General features: G+C 36.3%; 1 protein-coding gene across 4 annotated transcripts in view; it reads left to right on the top strand.

Moving 5' to 3' along the window:
* Window positions 1-24,946, top strand: part of Syt1 (synaptotagmin 1) — a 517,902-nt gene that overhangs the window by 2,961 nt on the left and 489,995 nt on the right. Inside the window, exon 1 of one of the 4 annotated variants that reach the window (XM_052753298.1) lies at window positions 12,603-12,624. The exons of the other annotated variants lie outside the window; for them this stretch is intronic. The gene's annotated coding sequence lies outside the window, so the exon portion shown is untranslated. Of the gene's footprint in view, window positions 1-12,602; window positions 12,625-24,946 lie in introns of those variants that run through there. 4 annotated transcript variants of the gene reach the window in all.

Here is a 24,946-nt window from a genome sequence, read left to right as displayed (position 1 = left end):
CTTGATAGAAGGTGTTCGCTAGTCTAGCTGATTGAATTATCAGGTGGCTCTGATCTGGTGGTTCAAGACATGCTATTTACTCTCTAAGATAGACATATTAGACTTGTTGCTAATAAAAATAAAACTAGAAGATGGTAGCCTGTCTTAATTATGTTTGCAAAATGAGCTGTAAGACTAGTTAAAAAAAATGAGTACTTTAGAAATCTGAAAGTTAATTTGAACTTCCTGCTAGTATAGTAATACATTGAAATAATAACAATTCATCTCTTTATATGTCAGTGTATCAAATCAGTTTCGAGTGTATCCCCAAAACAGATTCTTAGAGCCATCTAAAGGGAAAAACAAATTCAATTTCAGGAGACAATTTATATGGCTCTCAAACTCTTCTGATTCTTGTTCTTTCCAATGTATGCACTACCTGGGAAGGGTTATTGTTAATTCTAATTTGTAACAAGATATTTATCTTCCTAATGCTAATGATGACTTGGTTTGGGGTTAAAAAAAAAACAAAATAAGACAATTTGATTATATAATAGAGAATTTTATCTAATATTATGGGTAACCAGATGAAACATAGACTTTTTGCCAAAGTATATAATGTAGTTATAAGTCTTACAAGCATTTTGCAAAAATGTAATGGATTTTTGTTTCAATATCTTATCCACTTGTAGTTTAAATTTTTAATATTTATTAGTCATAAATGTATCTGCACTGAAATTTTTAATAGATATGAGATGATTCCTAGCTGAATTTATTTTCATTTAAATTAGTCAAATCTATTTATGCAGGGATAAAACAAATGAGTATAAATACCTAATTTTAATTTGGATTCAAGTATATATTTTTTCATACACAGACACATATTCTAAAATTATGTAACATTTTAAAAACAGATGAGAATTTGATAGGCAGTAGGTTATAGTATGTTGAAACTTGGAGGGTACTCACTTATCATGTACCAGCCAAAAAAAAAGATAACAACATGTTAGGGATGCTTCAGTGAGTCTTTTGGTAGAAAGACAAGGAATACCTGGAGACAAAATTAGTGTGAGCCAAGAACATTGCTTTTACTGGCAGATTCTTCCTCAGGTTGGGGAAGAAGAAATGAAATGACTCCTCAGTATGAGAAGATATTCCTCTATATACATTTAGCAAAAGTTGAAATCATAACGTTGTTTAATTTTGGATATGATCGATGACGAAGTCCGTAGGGCTTTTGGCAGGTGTTGCAGTCACCATTTACAGTTAGGTAAACTTGTTCATTCAGTTTTATAATTTTATGTAATCGATGGCATGATTATCATGTCTTCTTTGAGCAGGGAACATAGAGAGATATCTTCACATCTAATTCTTCATTCTGCTTCATAAACTTAATCCAAACCTTTTCATTTAACGTGTGCATTTTCCTCAAGAGAATTTTAATATTTCCGAGCAGAGAGGAAACAGCAATTTTCTTTCAGTCTCTCAGAGAGTTCTGAGGCACTGCTTTCATTAGCTATGAAGTAAACAATGATAGCCTGGCACCTGAATAGGACCCTACTCCAATGTATGTATTGGCAGTGGGAACATAAACTTCTTTAAAAATTATGAAGGTCTGTTATCATAATTCAGAAAATATCCTTTCTTATCTATATAAATGAAATGTTGACTTTGGCTGCTTTAATAAAAACTGAAAACTCTTCCTTTAAAGCAGGGTCATCTGCCACTGTAAGATGATGTTGTTGACTATAAATGTGTTTTAGACTGCTCTCACAGGTACCCTGGAACCCATGCAGCCTGGCTGCATGTTGGACATACATACCTGAAAGTGTACAAGAAAATTAACTACCCTGTTACAGAAATAGTAAGCACTGAAAATGCTGTTTATGAATTTTTAAATACGATCTTCAAAACCCATTGCAAAGGAATCTTTATAAATGACATTCAGTTTTTATTCATTTGGAAACAACACTGAAGACAGTTCTGAAAGGCTATCAAAAGTAATTTCTAATTTTTTTTTTAAAAAAAGCACATTTTTGATACTGTTACGAGTTTCTGGCCATGCCCCTGAGAAATAAAAGCTCACAAAGAACAGCAATTTGTATAATTTTCTATTTAATTTTTATCTCAAGTTCAAATTGTGTAAATCAATTCCAATTCTCTTTGATTTTGTTTTGTTTCTCCAAATACACTTAGTGCTTAGAAAAGGTGTTGGCTTGCTGGCTACGGTATGTAAAGCAAAGGAAGTATGCTGACCATTTCTGTAAGTGCTTTGAATGCAGACAGAATGTTTGTTGTTCTGATGGTGTACATAGGGAGGCACTATGTTAAAAGGGGTCTCCAGAAAATTATGACACATGTGAAGATAAAAAAAATATATCACCTAGTTCTTAACTGTTTGTACTAAATGAGAGATGGGGGAATTTTACATGCAGTGAGAATGGCCTTTAAGTCAGCATCAGAATCAGGACAAATTATTGGCTGAAGATGTAATTTAGCAACTTTCTTAGCAGACCCGTCACACAACATTCCGTAGCATGCACTAGGTTACGAGCATGCTACTGAAACCACAAATGATGCACATGAAACACATAGCTAAGTCCCTCAGTCAGGAATTAATTCTTGATGGAAATATCTGATGGATCCCGTCCAGGTTTGTATAGAAATGGGCATCCCGTGTCTTTGCGAAGGTATTGCTGTTATTTTTGAAATTTTTCAAACATTTTGTGAATGTTTCCAACATTCCTAGTATTCATATAATTATTTTTACCAATGGATATTATATAAGGGAAAGAAGTATGTGATTTATTTTCCCATTTAAACAATCCAGCTACTTAATCAAGGATAAAATGTGCACACATACTCAAAGGCAAATATAATTGAAGATTTTGAAATGTCAAACATACTTTCCCTGAAATGCTTAAATGAGAACTACTGTCTTTGTGTTCTGTCTTCCCCCTGCCTGACCATAGCCATCATTTCAGTTATGTGGGAACAGAGAGAAGAGTAGACAAACCCACTTCAATTCTCTGGTGAATTCCCTGGTGCCCCTGCAGGTTGCCGCATCCTGTTTTGCCCGTGGCTCATTTCTTCCTTACCTATGATCCCATGCCTACCCTAGATAGGAAGCAGGTAATTGGATTTACTAATTGCTACTTTGAGATTCCTTCATCAACAAGAAGGCAAATGCACATGGAAATACTCTGAACAGACACAGCTGTAAGAAACTCATATTAACCCTTTGGTGTGTGGCACAGACACTTAAGTAAAATTTAAGGCCATTTATAAAACAGCTTCTCCAGAAATTTCTTTTAATTCCTCATAGGTTATGTAAACCAAGGTCAAGGCTATTAAACCAGGAGTTGCTAGAGCAATTTTACTTAACATTTGAGGATAAGACTAAGATGCCTATAAACAAGGAGTTCCAAGTTAGGCATGGTGGTAGACACTTGCAACCCAGGAACTAGGAAAGTTGAGGCAAGGGGATGCCATGCTCAGCTAAATGGGCTAGCCTGGGCTACAGGAGACCCTCTACCAAACCTCACCCCCACCCCGAAAAGATTTCCGAAGCATACCTTTTGAAATCCAAATGTGTCTAGGGTCTAGGGTCTATGTTGAAGCAGCACGTACAACAAGGTGGTTTTGAGGATGCATCCTTAATAAGGTATTTTCAAACAAAGCTGCACATGCATTTACTTCACAGGTTACCAGCAGCAATGCAGCAGTACACAGCCACTGAGACTGGCATTAGGAATTGTTTGCTGGTAAAGAGCCAACTGAGCGTCCAGTTCCGGTGTACTGGCCTCCAATAGTCTATACAGTGAGGTTGGTGATAGGACCCCATTTACTGCTATGATGAACAGAAACTGCGTAGCTGCCTATCGTTGAGAAAAAGAAAAAAAATAGAAAAAAATCCAGAAACGCTCTTTAGACAAATGGTTTAATGTCCTCTGAAGTGAGAAGAAGTGGGATAGCAGAGTATTCAGGCGCAGTGGGACAGCTCTAGGTTTTAGGTTTTGAGTTAGCAACATTCTTAAGAAGCAAGGTTGACACAGTTTCCTAGTAGCAAGGCTAGGTCGCAAAGCACTGAAATCTCTTCCTGACATGGAGTGTCTGCCAGATCCTGGCTTACCAAGCTGGCTTCCTGCCTAATCCCTAGCATTTTCATCAGATTTGAGAAATGAATAAAGCCAGACACTGGGCATTAGAACATATTTCTAGAACATCTAGGACCTCTGCTATAAATAGAGTTGTCTCACCATGCTACTTTAACAAATACTAAGAATGCAAAGCCAAAGATGTTAGATTTTTAAAAGTGTGTGCACCTAAACAGGACTGCTGCGCACATAAAAGTGATGACGTTTCAACTCTGTATGTAGATGTGTGTGCCACAAACTTAGGTTTCCACGTTCCATAAAATGTAGTCCTATTTTAAGGGCTTTTTTTAAAAAAAAAAATAATGTTAAATTTTTAAAGTTAAATTGAAGCCTGCATGTCCCTAAAGCCAAACTACATTGCTTTTTTTCAAATTCCTTTTATGTGTGTCCTTCCAGCTTATGATAATTTTTTTTCCCAAGGAGTCATAGAGACTTTTTTGGGGAACTCCTAGATAACACAAAATGAACATTGATGGTAGGAGAGAACTAAATCCTCCAGGAACAAGGAGAAGAGATGAGTTCATCTGTGGCTTTGAGAGTCTTCCATCTTGTATCTATTGAACACAGAGCAACCATCTTATTTCTCTTGACTTCTGACTTTTACACCTGTCCTTAGGCACTGAAGCATTTTACTACTGACTGCATGAGCAGAAATAAATGATTTCATTTCTCTGGCTGTGACAATACTCCAGGAATTCTCTGCAGTTTCTTCCTTCCTGTATGTCTGCCCCCTCTTTCAATATTCCCCTTCCTACTCACTCCTTTTTGCAGCAAAACCCCCCACTTTTAAAAATTTTTTTTGTTATTTTTTTTTTTAATTTTCTTCTCTCCTTACCTTTCTCTCTTTTTGATATCTTCACACACATTTCCCTATAGATGCAGTGACAGGAGGCTCCTTAGTCTTAACTCTGTTGACACATCTTTTACCAGCTTGGTTCAGTTTATTTTCTACAACCAAGATATGTAACTCCTACTGTGTATACATTAGCTTCACAAAGCATACACACAGATGAGTACAGGAGCAAGGTCTTAATATGTTACCTAATTGACATGCTTAATGGAATATGCCATGACTTCAATGATGTTAAGAATTGCCATGTTCAGGCCTCTTGTGTAACTGATTGCAGAGAAAATGGATAATTATACCTTAAAACCAAAAGTAAGAAGCTAGCATGGAATGCACCCTACCTTTGGTAGTGCGTTGCTGTTGCCTTGATTGGTACATGGTTCTGTATTGTGGAAATACTTGTGTTGCAGTGTTTAATCTTTACAGTAGGTTTTTCCATTGTGCAGACGCAATGAAGAAGACTCAGGTGCTAAATTAGGTGGCTGTAATTACATACTTAGCATGGTTTTTGTATGTTTTGCTTGTTGATGTATGTTGCCTTCGTACGTAATAATGAGAATCGCATGTTTCATAATCATCTCTGTACAGAAGACTTAGTTTGCTCTTGCTTATCAGAAACAAACAAACAAAATCTATCATCATCACTGAAAATTAAAGTCTGTGCCTCATTGAAAAGATAAGGAAGTTTTAATATTCTGTTATTTCAGTTATGATAATTTTTGAGGGGATTAAGTTTGTGTTTTAAAGTTAATCAAGGGCACTTTCCTAGCCTATGATTTAAAAAAAAAAACTCAAAGCCTATGCTACTAACTCAGTTTTCTTTTAGTTACCACTGTATTACTATGATGTTAGATTAATCATCTCATTTTCCTCCTTCTTTCAAAACTCTGTAGTTCTAAAGTATCAGGTAGGACTCAGAGACTTGTGATTGGAATAATAGGATATTGTTTATATCATTAGTAGGGTATTATTTATATTATTAATAATTTAGCTGTGCCATGGCTTCCTGAAGCCCCGCCCCTCCTTTTCTGTCCTTGGCATTCATTGACAGAGTTTCTCACTGTTCCTCAACTAACACTAATGGAAGCTATTGAGGCTGTTTGATGCTAGTCTTAACTTACCTTGCCTTGCTTTGCTGTGTTCCAATTCCTATTCCTATTTTACCCCCAAGAGAACATGTTCAAACCCTAAGTGTAATTTATCCACTGTGTGTAGTCTCTCTACTGGCAGCGTCTATGGTCAGGAGGAAACATTAATACTCATGAGCATTGTGATATGAATTAATATCATTGGCTCCATGGTTACTCTTAAAGACGGAAATGGGAATTTTCATTGAGAATGGATGATAGAAATAATGGACTCTTGAGTGAAGAAAACCTCACCATATTCTTATTTCTCCCTACATATCAGGTAGTTTCCCACACGGTTTGAATTCTGAATCTTATTTAATATCACTGATATTATTGATAATACATCCATATCTTTTGATTAGAAAACTATGGAAAAAGACCATTTAAGTAACTTGCCCAGGGTCATAGGATGCAGTTTGACATTAGATAAAATCCAAGCCATTTGTTCACTGAGGCAATATTCATCTATAAGCTTCACATTATTCTTGAACTCATAAATGGCAGATGATGAAAGAATAGATAGACGGTGACCCATACTGGCTAACAATACAGACAGAAAAGTCAAAGGCTAACTTATTTACCCCAAAATTTGCATCAATTTGACCATCGTGTCACTAAGATAAAAGCATGAAACATTAGGCTTTGACATAACATAATTTAAAGGGATATATTACTGCTAAATATTTATTCAGAAATAGAAATGTGATAATGTTACTGCTTGTCTAGTACTTGGTGGTATGTAACGTATCAAACAACAATGTTATGTCTTCAGTAAGTACAGTGATGTGCCAGTTGTATGAAAAGTGCTGTTTGGACGTTGGGAATATAGAAGTAAACATTGTGGACAAATATTCTATTTTTATGAAGTTTACATTATAGGAGAAAAGACAGAAAATTAATAACAACAACAAAACAGAACTTCAGTAGCTTCAAATAGTAGTAAACAACAGGAACCCACCCAGGAGGCTAATAAATCAAACAACTGCAGTTGGGAGTGTGAGAAAACAAAGATATAGAAGTTGAGATGGAAAAGGAAAAGCATCCAGCCCCATGACTGTCAGGCAAAGTCATTGTTGTCAAAGGAAAAGACAGTGCAAATGTGAGAGGAACCAGCTCTCAATATTTAAATATCCAGTACTGCTTCAGTGAGTTTTAATCTGCCTTAATATTCTAATTAAAAGCATTCTGCGAACGATAAGAAATATCCAATGTTCTAATCATAGATGATCTCATCATATTCCAAATTTATGGGGCTTATTTCTATATATTTCCCTGATTTGTATATGTGCTGAAGTGGCTTCAGAGTTATAAATATGGAGCATGAAGTGAGTGGAAACTATTTCTGTATACTCTACACAGACTGAAATCCACTCTTGAATGTTTTATAGATGGATTTTTTAGTTTTCCATTATCATGTGTTGGAATATACTCCAAATACACTTTCCCAATTTCTTTTGTTAAATCTTAGTAACTTTTCTCCTTTTCCCTAATTTCTGAGAGAATCAAGTACATGCTTTCACCCAATTTTATTATTTTTATGGATTTAAGTGAATACGATAGGTTTTTTTATCACAGTAATGACTTTTTTCAATGTAATTTCCTCTTGAGTATATTTTTTATTACAGCCTACAAAACTCTAATTTAGATTTTGAGACAAAAGTAAATAAATATGGAGAACATAATGAAACAAATCATTTTGTGTCGATTATCATTTAGACAACACGGGTCTTGAAACATTAACCGGAAATTATTTTGCCTTTATCTTGTTTCATATCCTGGTTTCAAGAAGATAATAACCCAAGCCTGCCTGGGTCACTCTATGATAGTCAAGCAGGTGCTCAATGCCCATTGTCCTGTACGAAACCACACCGCCACTTCAACTGCTGCAGCAGTTATTAAGTGATAATTAAAGCGTCAACCTTAAGTGGCCCGCTTTTGTCCTTCCCTAAGATTCTTTACAAGCTTAATACTAACAAGGTATTTTTAAAATGGAGTTATGTTTGCTAAGCTAAGCTGGTTCGTCTGCAAGTGACAGGGTAATATATATTCCTTGTCAGTAGAATTAAAAAGCCTTGTGTTCTTTTTTTTTTCTCTTATGCATGCATGTGTATTCTAATTTTGAGTTTTAGTTCATACGAAACCAATGTGACTTTTACATGATTTTTCAATATTTTCATCACTTTGATTCTTAATTCCCAAGAAGACAATAAGGAATCCTTTGAAAATTTAATTACTGAATCTATTAATGATATTTTGTAACGTTTTTACTGACATTTAAACTTACTACACAATCAAATGGACACATAAAAATAAGAACAAATGTCCTAAGAAGTATTTCTGCTTCCACAGTCTCACACCAGATATTTCATTTCTTTACCTAGTTCATTTAAAAAAAATACTGGTCACTACCAACTAAGATGACACTACAACACACAAAAACCTTTAGGAATTTTTTTTAAAGATTTGTTTGGTTTTTATGTGTATGTATGCTTGAATACACACACACACACACACACACACACACACACACACACACACACACACACACACACACACACACACCCCTTATGGGTGCAGGTTCCCTTGAAGGTCAGAAGAGGGCATCAGATTACCTGGAACTGGTGTTACTGGCTGTTGTGAGTCTCCTGATATTAATGCTGAGAACTGAACCTGGGTCCTTATCAAACACAGGAAGTGCTGTTACACACTGAGCCATGCTTGCAGCCCCACAAACTAAGACTGTTAAAAACTATTGTATTTTTTCAATGAATAGCAATGCATTTAAGAGATCTTCATCATATGACTACAGTGTAAAAGGTAGGAATTGCCAGTGTAAATATATTTTAATCTATTAACTATAAATGTATAAAATGTAATGAGGGCTTTGTTGAAATTATGCTATTTTGCAATATTCATATGTTGGTAATTTTCTGTGAATTTTCACATTTATGTTTTTCTTTCTAATGTCCAAAGACTGTCTGGCACCACTGTCCATTATTCAGTGGCATGATGTTCTGCTGCATATGAGAAATTCAACTGATAGTGTTCATGTTGCATTTTGTTTAAACAAGGTCAATACCTCGAACTCCTGTTTACAATTATGGATAAACTTCCTTGTAGAATAGAGACAGTTTACACACACTAACTGATACTCTTCCTAACACATTGACTGGAAAATTTGTCTGTCAAAAAGTGAAGACTGAGCAAAACATTTAGAATTTTAAACATTAGTGGAAATAGTTAACATGGTCTACAAGGCCCCTTATGACTTATTGGCCTAGAATCTCTACATTATTTATTACTCTAAAGACTTCTCTGCTGTTCACTCTCTGTGAACCTTTTCCATCCCACACTGTGTCTACTTTATATGGCACCCATCATGTATCATTCAGTTTAAATATATATTCCTCAAATAAAATTTCCTATCCTGTGTCTTTAGTTCAGAGTTTATGTTATGTGCTTGATTTTTTCTAGCATTACATTTATCTATTTTTTATAATTATCATTTTATATGACCATCTACTCGTTAGTCAATAAGCCCATTAGGGTTAGAGAGTATGTTTACTCATGTTTATTTTCCTAGATAAAGAGTACTTGGACTTGGATACACACTATTAAACCTTAGGATATCTTGTTGAACAGGATCGGTCTTCTATAGTAGGCACACAAAATAGGCAGTGTCTAATTTTGTCTAAGGTAAACTTGATTCTTTCATTGGCCATTATCGTGTGAGAGAGAGAGAGAGATTACTGTGACCTAAGATGACATAAAAACCACATAAGCAGAGCTCAGTAATTATCTTCAAAGGAAGTGAGAGATAGGGCAGGGGCGGAAGCAGAGGAGAGAGAACAAACAAAACATTCTACCTGTGGGTGCATCTCTACCCTGAGACAATTTTAAAGCAATTCCTCTTCCACCCAAACTAGATTCATCCCTTTAGCATGCACTTTGGTCATAAAAGCTATTTCTGATCTCTTTATGAAAATTTTGCCTCCCATTAATTTCCCATAGCATTCTGTATTTTTTAGGGCTCTTTTATTTTGCCATTATGTATTTATGTATACACACTATGAGAGACCATTAAAAATAGAAACTATCAGATATGAGGGGCCATGTATGTCCCCTGTTGTCTTCTTCAATGCCAGCTATAATACTTGGCTTATTAATAGGTGTTTAAAGTATGTTTGCTATCGTGTACCCCAATAAAACTTGCCTGAGGATCAGAGGACAGAGCCAGCCACTAGATTAGACATAGAGGTCAGGCAGCGGTGGCACACACCCTTAATCCTATCACTCCAGAGGCGGAGATCCCTGTGGATCTCTGAGTTCAAGGAAACAGATCCAGGCAGAGGTGACACACACCTTTAATCCCAGGAAGTGATAGCAGGGTGGAGAAAGGTATATAAGGTGCAAGGAAACAGGAACTAAAGCAGTTCAGCTGAGACCCTTTTGGGTGAGGATTCAGAGGCTTTCAGTCTAAAGAAACAGGATGGGCTGAGGAGTTGGCGAGGTCAGGTTGGCTGTGGCTTGCTCTGCTTCTCTAATCTTCCGGCTTTCACCCCAATATCTGGCTCTTGTTTATTATTATTATTATTATTATAAGACCTTTTAAGATCCGTGTTATACTACTATGACATCTGTAGCTAATTAAATTGTATGTGACCATTGGCAAAAAAATAAATAAATAATGTTTGCTGGAGGTCGTTCCCTAGAACTCACTCACCCTCACACATCCACATGTACACACACACACACACACACACACACACACACACACACACACACACAAACTAAGTAAACATATTAAAATATTTTAAAATAAAAAAAAAAATTTGACAGGGAGTATATGGAGATATAGCTCAGTTGGTCAAATGTCTGCCTAGCAGTCTCATGACCCTGGATTTGGTCCCAGTAATGAATATTCTAGATGTGGTAATGCATTCCTGGAACCGTAGTACACCCACGGTAGATGGTTATTCTCAGCTACATAAGCAGTTCATGACCAGTGTGCCCTAGGTACTTTCTCTCAGAAAAATGACATTTGTTGAATAGATGAGAGGATGCATCAAAGCATGGTAGACTATGTGTACTTTGAATCAGTACCTTTTCTGTTCCCTACTCTTTAGATAATAGAGTCTGTCTATGGTGAATAGAGAAAAGAAAATATATAGTTAGACATCTTTGAGGTAATACAACACATGCATTGTTAAAATACATTTTTGAGCATTTCACAGTGACTCTGTTATACTTCAATACAAGTTCAAGATCTGTATGGATACAGCTACTATAGGTAATCACGGAGATTGTGATTTTAGACCTGTAAGGCGACTCTATGACTGTGTACTTTTTTAGCTGAGCCTGGAGACACATGACTGTAATTTCAGCTACTTGAGAAGCTGAGGGAGGAGGCTCGCAATATGAAGATCTACCCATGAAGCTTTGTGAGACCCTATTTCAGAAAAAGAAATTTCACAAAAAGATGTTAGGTGTATAGCTTAGTTGCAGAGCACTGGCCCAGCACACATAAGGTCCTGGGTTCAATTCCAAGTGCTACAAAGGAAACAAATAAACATCAACCAGTTCTCACATTTCCTCTAGAAATGTGAAAGGTTGGCAAATATTGTGTGGTAGATGCCTTTGTCCAGACTCTGAAGCCTTTTTATATTTTTGGAAACCCCGAGTATGATTTAAGTCTGAAAATGTTGACTCCTTAGCTGATTTTAAAGAAGTATATTACAGGTCCATATCTAATAGATGGGAAGACTAATTTTAGTTGAAGGAAATTTGAAGTAGAATGTAGAGAAATGATCTAAATAAATGCTGCTACATTTTTGACTTAGGATTCTTCCCCAATTATTTTGATAACATGTATTCTCTCAAAATCATAGCATCACAGTTTTTTTTTCCTGTGTGTTTCTTTTCTTTGTAATGGGAACAGTCTGTGATCTTACATTCTCTAGGTGTGAAAACACATCTTCAAAATCTATCTGAAAAAAAAAACAGATCTTCTAGATAAAGATAAAATTGTTAAAGAAAGGCAAACATACTGTTTTTAAATATTTCTGATTACTTGATTTTTTTTCACTTGAGAATAAATAACTGTCAAAAGTCCCCCAAGAGAGTGGGTATATTTCTCTATTTTTCTTCCAGCAAAAGTGCATCAAATTATAAAATTAAATCAACAAAGAATCCATGCTTACCACACCAACACTCTGACTCAGACTGGGCTTCCATTCTGTAGGATGTTGGATGGTTTCTGTGTTGATTCCATCATCCCTATATACCCACCTTATAGGACATTGTGGGAATGTACTAAGAAAGCATACATAAGCCTCTGATGGATTCTGCTGAGTGAATTTGGCTTGTTGATTTGTGTTTTGTTTTTTTTATTTTCCCATGCCTGCCATACTCGTTTCCAATTCCCCTCTAACTCCGGTACTTCATGTGTAGTTTTGATAATAGGAACCTTACTGGACTCATATTTGTCAGTCAAGTCTCCTCTGCATCCAAGGTAAGATGTGAACACCTTTCTCTCTGTTTAACACTGTGTGCCTGTTTCGGATATGGAAGAAGGATGCATTCTCAAATAGGACAGGCAATACATGTCACAGATAAGTGTAAGTCTGAAGCAGAGGCACAATCACAGTGGTCCAATGGATGCCTCTAGTTTCACAGCAAAACAGAGACCATGTATGTCATGTAGAGTGGGCTGAGGAAACCCGGCCAAAGCCATACAGGTCTGTGTGGTGCTAGGCTTGTTAGGTTTTATTCTGATTGCATTGTGGGGGAATGCATGGTGGATTTTCAGTAGAACCATAATACTTTCCAACCTAGAGTCTTGAAGAATCATTTACAAAAGACTATTCAGGGCCAGGTGGTAGTGGTGCACACCTTTAATCCCAGCACTGGGAAGGCAGAGGCAGGTGATCTCTGTGAGTTTGAGGCCAGTCTGGTATCCAAAGAGAGTTTTACGACAGCCATAGACAACAGCCAGAGAAATCCTGTCTCAAAAAAAGAAAAAAGAAAGGAAGGAAGGAAGGAAGGAAGGAAGGAAGGAAGGAAGGAAGAAAGGAAGAAAGGAAGGAAGGAAGGAAGGAAGGAAGGAAGGAAGGAAGGAAGGAAGGAAGGAAGAAAGAAAAGAAAGAAAGAAAGAAAGAAAGAAAGAAAGAAAGAAAGAAAGAAAGAAAGAAAGAAAGAAAGAAAGACTATTCAGTAACTAGAGCGGGGATGGAAACAAGGAAAGAATTGGTTTTTGTGGGTTTGTGTTGCAGCAATATGTTGTAGCTGTTTTCTCTGCGAAATTCTGAATATGTCATAGCCACTGGATTAGCAGAGCAGTGGGCAGCCCAGGATGGTGTTGTCACCGAATGTAGTTTTCTTGTTTTTATTAAGAATGCAGCTAAGCATCTCTCCTATGTGGCCCCATTTATAACACTGGGTTGATTTTATTTTTAGCACGGTTTATGTGCTTTTCCTATCTATGCAGTCGGCAAATGTGTTGCCTTTGGGCGAGTATATAAAAATTGGGCTAACTTCAGGGCCTCTGGAAATGTGGCAGGCAAACCAAAAAAAAAAGTCACCTTTTGTTCTATGACTGAAAGACACTAAATACACTCTCTGATGTCAGAAAGAGACACATGTAGGCTTCGTGAATTTAGAGTGAGCGCGGTTCATTCTGAAAGCTATCCTCCACAAAGTACCTGGTCTGCTATTGCTTTTCCAGAAAATTATCTTGAGGGAAAGTTACTCTTCAGTATTTTCTATTTGGTTTCACTTTAAGCAAAAAAAATACAACAGTATGGGCATTCTAAATGGTATTCCTTCCACTCAAGGCTGATTTGGAAACTTGCAAGATACCTGATGCAGTACTTTTAAAAGTAACTGTCACCTAAATGTTGCTGACCATATTCAAAGACATCAACAAATTTGCAGTTAAGGGGTGCTAAGACCCATATATATGTGTGGCTTTGTTTTATTTAGTGCATTCTCCAAATGTTTCTGATGCACAGTATTTATCCATCACCTAATGCAAAGTCAGCCAGTATTTAGGTGACAGACCAGAAAGCTTTCCTCAAATGGCTTTTTTTTTTTCTTCAGGGAGGTTATGATACAACTAAAGAGCTAGGAAAGACTCACAAAGTACTTTCAGAGAAAAGTGTCGGGCTGGGCATTTCTTATTGCAATAAGGAAAAATGGACACTTAATAGGCATGGTGGACAAGCAAAATCCACCTATTTAGGGTTAAGGTATTTGAGTTTTCATAATCTATGCATATTATTTTGTGATAGTCTCTGGATGCCTGTATTCAGCAAATAAAAAAACATGCTGCCTGATATGTGAAGGTTTAGAAGGGGCTTTCATTGGAGCTGAGGAGATTTCTTATGACACATTTTCTACCTCATCACAGTTGTGTGCCCCTTATCTTCTCTATTAGAAAATATGTGACCAAGTATAGAAAGGAAATCTACTGGTGTTATTGAATGTACGTGTATTAACTTGTATGTGTATTCTCCTGAAACACTAAAATATCATTGCAATATGTATCTCTTTTTTTAACACAAAAGTACAACTAATTCTTCTTTTTAAAAAAAAATGATCTTTTCTCAAATGGGTATGTGCCTTTGGGTCCTGTGCAGACTATACATGCCAAAAGGCTGTACTTATATTATATACTTAGAAACAAGTATGTATATACAAATACGTATATATAAATTTAAAAAATGAAAACAGAAGATGTTATGAATTTGAAAAAGAGCGAGGAGGAGTCGGGGGGAGGATTTGGAAAGAGGAAAGCTAAGGGGCAAATGATGTAATTATATTATGATCTCAAAATTGAAAGAAACAATTAAAAAGGGAAATGTGTATGTGGTAACAAAGCATTACCAAAAAGAGTCAGCCATGATTAGGTTAATTTCTAAGGCCAAATCTCTTGTTTTTCTTCCAAATCCCCCACTCTTTCCTCTCTGGAGACCATCACCAATTTCATGCCCAGTTCTCTCAGAGTGCCTGGTTGAATTAGTTTTATTAAACCAATAGAAAATTAGCTAAATATCTAAGGTTAATACATGCACAAGTATATACTGGATTCTTATTTCAGTGTGGATGGTGATCAAGCATTAATTCAGTTATTTTAAATTATTTATTTGCTTACTAGTGTGTGTGTGTGTGTGTGTGTGTGTGTGTGTGTGTGTGTGTGTGTGTGTGTGTATAGACAGGACAGTTTAATGGACTGGTTTATCTCCTTCAAATACTTGGGTTCCAAAAATCTAGCTCAGGTCATCAGACTTAACACAGCAGATAATTTTACCCACATAGACATCTCACCAGCCCCAATTCAGAATTGTTTAACCCACAGATAATGTTTCCACAAGAATTTGGAATATTTTCCCTGAAATTATACAGAAAATCAAATGTGTACATTTGCATAAGCATGTTTTTGGAGAAGAAACTGAGATTTTATCACATTGTCAAAAGCTTGTGATTCCAAAGTGTTTAAGATTCACCCAGTGGGTGAGGAAAAATAGACATAATACATCCCTCCAGTTGAGGACCTTGTGAGGTAAGGGACGTTCATACCATAAAGTGGCAGCATGAAAAGGATTGTGAACGGATGTGCAACATGTAGAGAAGAGGCACGTAACGTTAGTATTCATAAGGGAGATGAAAAATTGAAGCCTCGCAAGAGTTTTGAAAGGCTTTTTTTCTTATAAAAGTTCTGTGAGGCTTCTATCTTGTGGGGAAAAAGCATCAACAGAACCTTGAGGTTAATATTGATCAATGTTTGGGAGCATAATAAAGAGCCCATGGTGAGGACAATGCTGCTCTATAAATAAATAAAAGTTATTGGACATAGGAGACTAATGATTTTCATAGATTGAAATACTGAATAGTAAAATAACACATTTATACTTCAGCTACTACGATTTAGACTGTAAAACACCAATTTTGAAAATATAAATCATTATTTGCAAAATAACTTCTAATATCAATGATCATCATAAGATATATAGTTGAGAAGGACACTACTCCAATTACCAGAGAAAATAAGCACAGTTGTTTACTAGCAAATAATATCTCATTTATATTTCAGGGTTGTTGTTTTTTTGTTTTGGTTTGGTTTTTTGTTTGTTTGTTTGTTTTTAAGTATAACCAGTGCGTTTTCTCACTGAGCTTTTATTTTATCTGTTTTGAGGGAACAGTGTTGAAATTTCCCACTTGATTTCTCCACTATCGTGTCAGAACTAATGGATTTTGAACTCGATGGCTGCTCATGATGCATTCGTCCCTCCTCATGTACTGTTCCCTTTCCTTACTGTGTGGTTTTATCCATTGCAGTGTCTTTGGGTCTCACTCGCTCATCCCAGCCCTGTCTCCCTCCTGTTTAAAAACCTCTGTCTGGATGTTTTCCTTTTTTTCATCTTCCTCATTCCTCCAAATCTGGTAGCATTTCTACTACCTCTCTGTAGATGTATGTTGCTAGAGTTTTCCTGCCTGGCCCACAGTCAGGACAAATCTCTCTCACCCGCCAGTCCCAAGCCGCTTAAACCCGATCAAATAAACACAGAGACTTATATTGGTTACAAACTGTATGGCCGTGGCAGGCTTCTTGCTAACTGTTCTTACAGCTTAAATTAATCCATTTCTATTAATCTATACCTTGCCACATGGCTTGTGGCTTACCGGTACTTTACATCTTCCTTGTCCTGATGGCGGCTGGCCGTGTCTCCCTCTCCAGCTTCCTGTTCTCTCAATTTTCCTCTGTTAGTCCCGCCTATACTTCCTGCCTGGCCACTGCCAATCAGTGATTTATTCATTGACCAATCAGCAACACATTTGACATACAGACCATCCCACAGCAGATGTATCCAACCTTCTTATTAAATAAGAAACACAGAACCAATGCAAAGAAGAAAGCCAAGAGATCAGAGCTAAGAGCTAAAACCTTACCCTTCCTCCTGCGGTGGTCCTACCTCTCCGAACCAGAGCTACCCCTGTGTTAAAGTCTTTATATAGAGTTCCTGTCCTGCCTTCTCATTGGTTGTAAACCCAACCACATGACCGTCTCCTCACAGCCTGTCTGTATAGGCCTCCAGGTTTTCCATGATTGATATTAAGATTAAAGGCATGTGTATCTAATAATGGCTGTATCCCTGAACACCTCTCCTTTCTCCAGATCCAGACTTTTTTCCTCCAGATCAGTTGAATCTCCAATGCTTGCGTGAATTGCAACCGTTGGGTAGAATGGTGCCAGCATTAACCCCATGCAGTCTATCTATTGGTTGTTTGTTGTTGTCCTGAGAATCAATTAGATTGATTCTTCATATGCTTATTCTCTCACCTATATCATAACAGTGTAAGCAGGACCAAGTGTTCTTTGTTCTTAGTTTATTGATTACCTTGCTTTGTTTTGTTTTCATCAACCAGATCATTAGGCACAAAATGGATTCTTGATATTCCTTGATTTCTTAAGACATTGGCATGGTTTTAGGGGGAAAATGCAAATAACTAGTAACCACAAGTGTATGTTACAATTTCAAATGTGCAAAGGGCTTTCACATATTTCTTTCTCAGTTACTAGAAGGCCATTATGTATCATGATGTTCATTTTTCTGTGAAAACAGGTTGAGAGAGACTCATTATTTGGATCAAAAATCTAGTTACTGGTTGATGCAAGCATTCAGTGCAGCAGGAGGCTTTCTGGGCTCCCCACAGATGTTATATAAGGTAGAAGTTTATCTAAGAAAGTTCTAAAGGTGCGTAGTTCTTAACACCATCTAATCAAATGGAAACCTGAAACATATGTTGAGGTAGTTAGTACATATACTCGACGTTGGTGACTTTTTAAGTACTAGCAGTGAAATAATAGTTATTAGATGTTTATTTATAGCTAGAAGTCTATTTGGGGGAGCTTTTCAAGTTGTAAAACTTAAGACATCTCAGAAACTGGAACATGAATGTGAGATGAGAGGAAGCCCAGAGATGTCCAGAGATCTGTGGCAGTTTTAATTGTGCTTGGGAGGAAGGCCACAGATCACAGACCACAGCCTTGGTGACACCCATTGAGTTGTCTTTGCCCAGCATCCCCTCTTCAAAGGCTGAGTGAAAGCTACTAAAATATATCAGGCTCACCCTACAATGCATGTCGTCTCAAGAATGGCTTACTGAATCTGATAAGCCAGTCCTGGGGGATGGGGGTCTAGTGCTGATAGTTATTTTAAGTTACTTTTCCATATGTAAAATGTGTTCAGGAGATACTAGAACATCTAAGATAACAATGCCTAAGTTCACAGCTATGTCATATATTTAAACATTGGCTTCTGTTTATGCTATTCTTGATGTGTGTTAGCTGTGTCTCCATGCTATGAATTCAGGATCAAGGTAGTCTGCTTAGTTGCCCTTCCATATCTTGTAAGATATACCAAACTGTGAATTTAATGAGTCCTTGCTGAACTTGAACCAAGTGGTACAGGTTAAATGGGAAAAGGTTTTGCGTAATTAAAAATGTGAGCCTATATATTAACCTCTTTTCTTGGATTCGTTGCTATGAACACACCATATTTAAATATCTTAGCTTGGAAGGACAACTTTTTCAGTACTCAGATTATAGCGCATGTTGAGTTCTGGACATAATACTCTTTAAAAATCAGTTTGGTCTCCAACAGCCTAGCGATTGGCCATTGCAATTAAATGACAAAAAAATGTTTTAACGCAATCATATAAATATAATATAAATATGGAAATAATATAAAATATGGAAAACATTGCTGACAGAAGTAAAGAAGAGTAAAGCTAGTGGATCTTTAGTTGAATGTGGGCCACTCACTAAGCTGGAAGTTAGTGTTGAGAATCTGTCTCAACAATAGTCACTAGCCCAAGAAGGCAAGCTCTTAGCTCACCTTCTTCTCTCCATTGCTGAACATATTCTTCAACACTGAAGCTCCCAGAGTTTTAGATTCTGACAGAGAGAAGATGTGACTCTCCTATAGGAAATAACGCTTTGTTTAATGGTCTGACGTGGCATTCAATAAAATAATAAGTGCATGCAGTGAAACTGGGAAAGAAGTGGAGTTTAACTTGGTACTTGTAAGATACAAGTCTGTGTGTGACTCGGCAGTACATTCGTTCACCCAGTTCTCTCAAGGAAAACCGTTTAATGACTCACAGCAGTGAGGGGAATTCATTTTGAAATTCTCATAACAGGAATCACTGACTATGATTCCTAATATGAGAAGAGTCACTTGGAAAGTGAACTCCAGGCATACTTACATCAAAGTTTTGAATTAGGAAAATAAGATATCCAGTATCATTGTAATGCTGTCATTACGTTAACTAAATTTTCAGATGAGTTGCTCTGCTAATGAACTGAAACATGCAGAGTGTTTGCCAGCCCTCATTATAATTCCCATCACCATAGCCAGTATGCATGCTAGGCAGGTGCAAATAAGGGAAAACAGTTTCTGAGAATTTATAAGCAATTTATTAATAGCAACAGTCATAATAGTGGCAACTTTTGTTCCTTCTTTAAATCTATAAATCATAGTTCTCATCATAATCTACTTTTATTTTCCTTCTCATTGGCCTGGAACAGATTGGCTAAGGTGGTTAACAGATATTAAATGTGTCATTGTCTAACCCTGAAAAAAGTTATTCAGAATCTAAACCAATCAAATTTCTCAACAACATACTTTTCATCTTTTCTTTTGCTGCATTTATATCCAACCCTAGCAACTTGAACATACAAGGCATACTATGCCACTGAGGAATGCCATCACCTTAACAATCATATTTTAAAACTGAATTCTTTAGAAATCCCAAAATTAATTAATTGATTAATGTAAAATTTGAATGAATTTTAAGTGTAACTTTCAAAGCCAGTTCGTCTAGGGATATTCTTTCCCATGTGTATTGAGGAATAGTCTAAGTAAAAACATTCTCTAGCTATTCATAAATTAAAAGGATGCAGACAGATCTTATGAACTCTAAGCTATTATGAGCTAGAGGCAATAATATCCAGGCTTTCATCTGAATAAAATTCTATATGAGTACTGTCAAAATTGGGAAAGTGGAAGTTGATGTATTACTGGAAATAGCTTCTCATAACTAAATATACAGCCTAAAGAGACAGGTCTGTTTAAGACCGGAAATTACCTGTGTTGCATAGATAACCCGTGGATACATAGAAATATGTTTAACATGTAATTTTAGACACATGTTCCTGCTTTTACTAAGACAAAGATAAAAATTGACAGATATCCTGTCAATTTCTCCTCTGAAATTCAACCTTTAGGGTTTCTCATGAAGGAGACTTTTCAGGAATGTAGGCAAATAAGGTTAGCAATGGTGACCCCTTTCATAAATGAGCAGAGATAAGATATGTTCCACAGTTAGCAAAGTTACTATGCTCCTCCCACCTACCTTTGCATTCATATTGCTTTGGATATTTTGTTTTTCAAAAAGGTCCTCAGACCTGTGAAATATCAGGAAATCCAGCACCTGGCCCAATATCTACCCTGCCTATATTCTGCCTTGAATTTTTTTTTAACAAACATTCAAGGTACACCCCAAAATTTTCCTCTGCCTAGCAATGTCATATTTTCTTTGCAACACTTTGACTATGTCTATTTGGATCATGTGTCTTAGCTTTGACATTTTTTTCTTTTTTTTTTTATTAAGAAAAATTTTCCATTCATTTTACACACCAAAGATGCTCCTCTTCCCTCCTCCCGCCCCCCCCCAGCTCCCCCCTTCTATCCCACCCCACACTCCTCCTCACAAGAAGGCAAGGCCTCCCATGGGGAGACACATCCAGTAGAGGCAAGTCCAAGCCTCTCCCCCTGCCTCAAGGCTGCACGAGGTATCCCATCATAGGTAGTGGGCTCCAAAAAGCAGACTATCTTGTGTAGCCCAATCTGTTCTTGAATTTGCTGTGTATCCAAGAGAGACCTTGAACTCTTGACTTTCCTGCCTCTGCCTCTTACTTTCTGGGCTTATTGGTGTATGCCACAATGCCCATCTTAATCTTATTACAAATTTACAATTGTGCCTTTTTAATTACTGTTCTCTAGCAACAAAAATCTGGTAACAAAGGCTCTCATCCTAGAATTAGGCTTGGCAGTAGCTTCCTCCTAAGCCTCGTGCATTCCTTTCTATGTGGCATGGACTTCCTTTCTTACTTTCTCTGAGCAGGAGTTCCTTCACTAGCAAATGGACATCAAGATAATACTATTTGCTTCATAGACTTGTCAGAAATCAAGAAGAAAGCACCTATTAAATGCTTATCAGAGAGCAGACAATAGTAAAAATTAATTATGAGCTAGTAATTAATGTAACAGCATTTAATGCCAGCCAGGGGGGACTAAATACAACCTGACTCCAGTTGCATGTAGAATTGGAAGTGGAATTCCAAGGAACTGGAGAGACGGTGCATATGGTATAAAGTGGTTGCTGGGTAGTAGGCATGATTCAGATCTCCAGCATCCACATTTGAAAAAGCCAGGCTTTCTGGCTAGCCAGCCTATCTTACTTGGGGAGTTCCTTTGAGGATTGGGGGCACTGGAGAGATGTTAATCAGAGCACAAACTTCCCATTAAAGACTAGATTAAGTTCAAGTGATCAATTGTATATCATGATGACTACACTTTAAAACAGGATGTTACATATTTGAAGACTGATGAGGTTTGATTTGAGTTTCATCATTAAAAATTTTAACTATATTGCCGGGCGGTGGTGGCGCACGCCTTTAATCCCAGCACTCGGGAGGCAGAGCCAGGCGGATCTCTGTGAGTTCGAGGCCAGCCTGGGCTACCAAGTGAGTTCCAGGAAAGGCGCAAAGCTACACAGAGAAACCCTGTCTCGAAAAACCAAAAAAAAAAAAAAAAAAAAAAAAAAAATTTAACTATAGAAATTCACATAACCTTGATTTAGCTATTCCACAACATAGTTGTGTATAAAACATCATATTATATATGATAAATATATATATTTATAAAATTTTTATTTGTTAAATAGCGTTCATGTTAATTGAATTGGTTTAAATATTCCAAAGTATATTCATATGTAATAAAACATGTTGTATACTGTGAACGTATTTAATTTTAGCAGTTAAAAAAATAAAGTTAAAAAATTAGCATGTTGATTATTTTAGCCAGAAATGTTAATATGTCTTTTCAGTTTTCCCAAAGAATACAAAAAAACCCATTAATATCGCTATTTATTGAAATGAATTATTCATAATAAAATGGATTCTTTTGAGAAATAAGGCCATTGAATACAAAATGAGAAAAGGTAATAAAAGCATACTCATGAAACTAATTTATGGCATTTAGGATTATAAGACTAAGTAATCAACATTAAATAAAACAACAAAAAAGTCTTCAATTATAATGTTTATTTTGTTAAATGCTTAATGTAAAAAATTTGTTTTAGAAATTAACAAAGAGGTAGCATTTGTGTACCTCCTACATAATAATCAGAATCTAAAAAGACTTGTTTGGTACCTTGAAATACAGCATTTTATTTGAAAAATAAAATGTTGTTACAGAACCATTCTCATTTTGATTATTCCAATTTTTAAATATTTCTAATTCTGTAAAAAGCAATTCTACTGTTGAGTTGTGGTTTTTTCTGATGCATAACAAAATATTGCATCTGAAGCCATAGGACACCCAAATGAACGCTTATGATGTATATAAAATACTTGAAATTAGCAGCCAATTCTAAGTCTACTTAACACAGAGAAACATATCAGTTACAGTAACCATCAAGATACTTTCTCTGGACATGAAGACATAAGCTGCAGTGCACAGCTTCAATAACTAGATGGATTCCATCAGAACCACTAGACTGAGGCCTTCATAAAAAAATGATAATGATATAAATGAAAGAAAATGAGTAAAAGAAGTGAAGGGCAGGAGGAAAACTCAGGCATTTAGTTGCCAAGCAGGGGGAGGTTATTGGATTCTTGAGCCTTTTTCTCAAGTATAAAATGGGAGTCATAATACATGCTTTTAAAGGCAGATGCAACATAATGCGCAGGGACCAATTTCTTATATAGTCTATGTGGTGGTTTTAATGAGAATGTCCCCCATAGCCTCATATATTTGAATACTTGGTACCATATTCAAATTCCATTGGTGGAACTGTTTGGGAAGGATTAGGCAATGTGGCCTTATTGGAGAGGGTTTGTCAACAGGGGTTGGGGGACAGGCTTTGAGGTTTTCAAGGCCCACATTATTCCTTTAGTTCTCCCTACCTCGCAGCCATGATGGTGTGAGTACTCAGCTACTTGTGTGCCTGCCTGCCTGCTGACATGCCTCCATGGCCCATGGATTCTAACTCCCAGAAACCATAAGCCTCAAGTTAAATGTTTTCTTTTATAACACATCTTTGTCATCATGTCTTATCACAGCAATAGAAAAGTAACAGACATTTGGGCTGAACTGTGTGAATAAATGAAAGTGTTTGTTTCTAGAAAGCCAACTCTACCTATCATAAAGTCCTGCTATTGATCTTTATTCCCTAACTATTTAGGGTAGTACTAATACTATACATTTACTTTTGGGGCATTTTGATGCACTTAGATTGGTATGGTTCTTTCTGCACACTTTCATGCTTGTTTGCACTCTTCAAATGAAGAACTGGCCATTTCTACTGCTGAACCTACCAATGAATGCATGTTATGAGAAAAACACACTGAAAAGATAGTTAAAAGAAAAAGGAGATATATGATAAATGACCAGGAAAATTCCTATGGATATATTAGGAAAATGGTGTAGTTACTCTGCTGTGTTGAAAAAAAATAAAAAACGAAGTCAATGAAGAAGAGTAACTCTATCACAAAATATTTACTTGTAACAACTCCAGTTTCATCTGAATGTTATTCTTCATAAGACATTAGATACACATCTTCTGAAACATAAAATTGGGAGCTTAATTGGAAATAACTCAGCCATCCACCTCAAGATAAAATATTTCCCGTATGTATAGCCTCATGAAAATTCATAATTTAAGAGTTAATGATAGTTCTATTAAGTATTTATAATATGCATATGAAAATCATTTAACTTTTTACTTAAAATAATATAACATATTATACTCCTTAAGATATTAAAAATCTGAAAAGGTATCTGAATTATCCATACTTCTCATTGATGAATATGAAGAAAGGTAAGAGCAGTAATGTTTAATTTACTGTTTGGTACTTTTAAAAGAATAATGAGGAAATTTAAATTCAACCTATAAAACTTCCCTCTCTTCTGCAAAATTAACAAAAATCTTCAGTTATGAAATTTACCTTTCCTCAGTCTTCAGACCTTAAATCCACAAGCCCCTTCTTTTTATACACAGTAAATCCATGACTATGTTCACAGTTCACTGACAACAAAAAATTTCAAGATCAATTCTATTTTAAACTTACATTTGTTACACATATTTCATATAAATACCCAACAAACCCTTTAAAGTAATCCATAACACCATTCTGAATAAATTAATGTGTGGTATATAGAAGCCTTTGCTCTTTTTAAATATCTACCACTTGAATAATATTCAGGCTTATTTGTCTTTAATATATGTCAAACACCAGTATAATATTGATGATGTTTTGGAGCTGAAAAGAAAGGTGATGTTTCTTTCTCTTCAGTTCAAAAGTACTGACTTAAGACTATACTTAGTCAGAATGGGAGTCCTTTGAGTAATTTCATTAGTTATTGTTCTGGTTGCTGTGATAAAATACTTTGACAGAGGACAACTTCAGGGAGAAGGAGTTTATTTTAGACCACAGCTCAAGGGTTCAGCCTGTTGTGGTGGGCAAGTCCCGAAAAAGTTTCTAAGGC

This window comes from Peromyscus californicus, unplaced genomic scaffold (assembly GCF_007827085.1).
Source record: "Peromyscus californicus insignis strain IS unplaced genomic scaffold, ASM782708v3 Scaffold_24__1_contigs__length_46423439, whole genome shotgun sequence".
NCBI classification, from domain to species: Eukaryota; Metazoa; Chordata; class Mammalia; order Rodentia; family Cricetidae; genus Peromyscus; species Peromyscus californicus.
The sequence above is the reverse complement of the archived record's forward strand: the minus strand, read 5'-3'. Positions and strand labels throughout refer to the sequence as shown.